This window comes from Macrobrachium rosenbergii, chromosome 54 (assembly GCF_040412425.1).
Source record: "Macrobrachium rosenbergii isolate ZJJX-2024 chromosome 54, ASM4041242v1, whole genome shotgun sequence".
Lineage (NCBI taxonomy): Eukaryota > Metazoa > Arthropoda > Malacostraca > Decapoda > Palaemonidae > Macrobrachium > Macrobrachium rosenbergii.
In genome coordinates, this window is record NC_089794.1 from 21,372,603 (window position 1) to 21,377,602 (window position 5,000).

General features: G+C 36.5%; 1 protein-coding gene across 1 annotated transcript in view; it reads right to left on the bottom strand.

The window, feature by feature from the left end:
• The window catches only part of LOC136834844 (CD109 antigen-like), a 252,263-nt gene that overhangs the window by 94,816 nt on the left and 152,447 nt on the right, over positions 1 to 5,000 (bottom strand).

Genomic DNA, 5,000 nt, shown 5'->3' on the forward strand with positions numbered 1-5,000 from the left:
GTGCGGACGGACAGACAAAGCCGACACAATAGTTTTTTTTTTTAGATCCTATATCTTATAACGGGTAAGATGGTTTCCATGATAACGTATTCTAACCCTGTGATAATTTCTACCAAATATTTAAATTCTCGAGAGTCGACTAATGATTATATCAATCAAATCCCATCAAGATCCGCTCATCCATTCGTGAGAGATCTCGCTAACACATACGTAAACACAAAAACACACTCTCACCCAACAACAATTACATGCAAAATATACCAATTTCAGCCTCGCCAGGGGAAGGAATAAACACAGGCTATTAGTTCATTCACTTATTGTTGTCTCCAATAAATTATTTATTCCATAATAACATAATTCCCAGGTAATTCCGATTTAGGAGCCCAAATATCCCCTCATATTGGAGAATCAGTTGCACGCTTAACGACCATCCTGTATCTCTGAGGCAGGTTAATAGCCTCTTCATCATACCTTAAGAGTCCATTATCCTACTCATACCTAATGCCCAAACATGCCCCCACCCCCTTTCCCATCCACATACCAGACCACCCCTAAAACCCTCCATCCACCCCCCTACCCTTCTCATGTCATTGCCATCAACCTCAGATAGTCAATAGTCACTTGGGCATTGCCATCAACCTCAGATAGTCAATAGTCACTTGGGCATTGCCATCAACCTCAGATAGTCAATAGTCACTTGGGCATTGCTTGGCAAGCGAAAGCAGTGTCTCACAATACTCAAAGCCTGTAACAGTGATTGACTTCCTAGAGCCAATTCGCAATATATTATCCCTCTCCTTAAAAGCGTGATATATATACAATCTAAGAGGGTATCATTCCAAAATGCTTCCTTGCTTGTTAGAATTATTCAAATACAGTAAAGTTCGTTTATAACGTCCAGGTTTGTAAGGAATTCAGGCTTATAGCGAATGAAAGTGAGTTCCATTCCCGGTTCCAATTCAAATAAACGAACTTAAATTTGTAGGTATGTAACGGATTCTTTATTACGAAATCTGGCATATAACGAACAATTTTGTAAGTCGCCGTGACAGTTTTATTAGTAAAAAATACCTGCTGTAACGAAGTGATAATTTTATTGCTAAACAAACATCAAACGACTTTTATCCCAATGAAGCAGAAGAATTAATATGCTGGGTTCCTTTCTCATTTAAAGGTTTTAAATAAAGGAAAACTACAAATATAGCTTAATTTTGTTTTAAACATTAAAATACATACCCAGTTCTTAAACTAACAATGCCTTTCATTGAAATGTATTGGAAATCTTGATACCCTTAGGACGATCGAGATTTTATCCAATCATTTCAACTATCTTCTTTTATAACGAATGATCCCTGTAACGAATTGCAGGCGACAGTCCACCCCCTGGAATTCGCTAAAACGAACTTTACCGTACTAAATCGTTAAAGAATTCTTAGGACATTTTCTACAGATGATGGTCGTCGGACAAAGCTTCGTCTCTTAGGCTTTTACCATCTGTGAAGCTGTGATTCCGAAATGTTGTTTGTTTGTGTGAATTGTTCGAACACTAAATCGTTTGTGGATTCGTCGCTTGGATATCGATCGTCATTTGACTGTTTGTGCGTATGTTTGTTCTCGTTTTCTCCAACAAACACAGATGGATTGTCATGAAATTTTGCAAGTAGGTCGTTCAAAAGTTAAGGGCAAATCCCTCAAATTTTAGTTACGTTTTGTTTGTTAGTTTGTGCATCTGTTTGTTCTCTTTTTTCTCTAAAAACATCGATGGACAGTCATGAAATTTTGTAGGCAGAACGTTCAGAAGTCAAGGGCAAATCCCTTCAATTTACGTGACATTCTCTTCGTTAGTTTTTATTTGATTGCATTCCTCATAAAACACTCTATGCAGTCTACAGGAAATTTTGCAGGAGGAAAGGTCACAGGTCACTACGGAGGGAGACCGACCCTTCATATTTATGGTGTAATTAATTTCATTCAGACTTTCCTTACGATCAAAGTAAGCAATTGGGGCATCTCAATTCATATCAGCCTCTAAAACAAAAACAAAAATCTTGTGAGATTATAACCAATTTCACTAATTAATAACAAGCGCATCTCAAGCTCTCACAACCCGATTCAACAACAGTCGGGTTCCCATATTTCTCACAACCGATTCAACAACAATTGAGTTCCCATATTTCTTACAACCCAATACAATAATCTGTTTCCCATACCTCTCACAACCCATTTCAACAACAATCGGTTTCCCTTATTTCTCACAACCCAATTCAACAACAATCGGGCTCCCATATTTCTAACAACCCGATTTAACAACAATCGGGTTCCTATATCTCTCGATTCAACAACAATCGGTTTCCCATACTTCTCACAACCCTATTCAACAACAATCGGTTTCCCTTCTTACTCACAACCCGATTCAACAACAATCGGTTTCCCATACTTCTCACAATCCGATTCAACAACAATCGGGTTCCCATATTTCTCACAACCCGATTCAACAACAATCAGTTTCCCATATTTCTCACAACCCAATTCAACAACAATTGGTTTCCCATATTTCTCACAATCCGATTCAACAACAATCGGCTTCCCATATTTCTCACAACCCTATTCAACAACAATCGGTTTCCCTTCTTACTCACAACCCGATTCAACAACAATCGGTTTCCCATACTTCTCACAATCCGATTCAACAACAATTGGTTTCCCATATTTCTCACAACCCGATTCAACAACAATCAGTTTCCCATATTTCTCACAACCCAATTCAACAACAATTGGTTTCCCATATTTCTCACAATCCGATTCAACAACAATCGGCTTCCCATATTTCTTACAACCCAATACAATAATAGGTTTCCCATATTTCTTACAACCCAATACAATAATAGGTTTCCCATATTTCTTACAACCCAATACAATAATCGGTTTCCCATATTTCTCACAACCCAATTCAACAACAATCGGGTTCCCATATTTCTCACAACCCGACTCAACAACAATGTGTTTCCCATATTTCTCACAGCCCGATTTAACAACAACCGGTTTCCCATATTTCTCACAACCCGACTCAACAACGAAGAAATAAAAGAAGCTAATTAATATTCCCTTGCTAATTCGTCAACCAATAACCTCACATTCCTCGTCTCCTTTCCTTCACGGCAAGAGAACAGGAATATTCCGGAGTATTACTGGGAACCGGGCCGTGAAAAATGTTATTTCATTAGTATAATTCACTTGAAGCAATGAAGGTTTTATTTTATTTTATTTTCTATTTTTATTTATTTTTTTTTTTTTGTCTTCTCCCTTTGATACCTGCTGCGAATATTTGCGTCGCTCGAGCTGCGTGCGAGGTTTTAGAAAGAAGGAATTCAATTTGCTCTCTATTCGGAAGTTACTCGTTGATACAAACTCATAGCCGCACACACACACACACACACACACACACACATATATATATATATTATATATATATATATATATATATATATATATAATTATATATCCCTTATATATATATATATATATATATATATATATATATATATATATATATATATATATATATATATATAATGTTTTTATTATATATATATATATATATATATATATATATATATATATATATATATATATATATATATATATATATATATATATATATATATATATATGCATGTATATATATGTGTGTTTATATATACAGTATATATGTACATACATATATACACACTTAAACATAACACAGTTGTTTACAACAAGACAAACAGATAAACAAGTACAAGCACATTTCTTTTGATCCAACAAATCTCCCTCCCTTCCCCCGGCCCCCCCCCCTCTCTCTCTCTCTCTCTTTCTCCTTCTCTCTCTCTCCATCGCTCCATACACGCCTGAACAAAGCATATCTGTTTGTGTTGACGCAAGACCCCTACTGAACGGCACTCGTAACCATCATCCTTTTGTACGTGGAACGATGGTTTAATGAGGGGAGGGTATTGTTGCCACAATACCTGTTGAGATGGCGCAGTCGCTGACCTACGATGCTGCGACGCCAGTTTAAAATATCAATATTCTTTTCATATTTACTTGTGGTCACTTGTATTTTAGTTTGTAAGTGCGCGTGGTTATACAACCACAAAAAATGGGGGAGATAATAATAATAATAACAATAATAATAATAATAATAATAATAATAATAATAATAATAATAATAATAATAGTAATAATAATAATAATCAATAATTCCTTTATTTCATTTCAGAGTTTCAGTACGTATTGTTTTACATTGCATGAAGATTCAGATGAAAAATATGAGAAAGGGGAAACAGAGAGAGAGAGAGAGAGAGAGAGAGAGAGAGAGAGAGAGAGAGAGAGAGAGAGAGAATAAAGAACAAGAAAATGAAGAGAAGGGACAAAACCTAAAAGAGAGAGAGAGAGAGAGAGAGAGAGAGAGAGAGAGAGCCACCAGCGCGGCAAACAGAACGACCCACTAACGTCCAATTTCAAGCCCCCTAATGCCTAATATTACCCAAACAACTCCTAGTTTTAAACAATTAACGTCCGAATTCCAGCTCCCGTTGCCCAAATAACGTCCTTACGCCGCCGATCCTGTGAACGTTCCATTCACTGTACGTCCGTGCGCGGTATCTTTCCCTCATTAAGGTAGGTACTCCTCGTCTATAGAATTTTTTTCCCTTTTTTGTAGAGAGAACGCAACTTGTAAACACTGATCTCCAAGGAATCTAGATAGGCTACATGTTTCTTAATTGGGTCTATTGAAATCGCCATTTTACTTTTTGGCTAAAGTGACAGCTCGTTATCTTTGTAGAGAGAACGCAACTTGTAAACACTGACATACAACGAATCCAGATAGGCTACCTGTTTCCTGATTGGGTCCATTGAAATCGCCATTTTAACTTTTTAGCAAAACTAACAATCTTTGTATTTTTGAAAAATGAGGCTCCTTATGCAGAGATAATTTAAGTTATGGTCGTAATGAGACC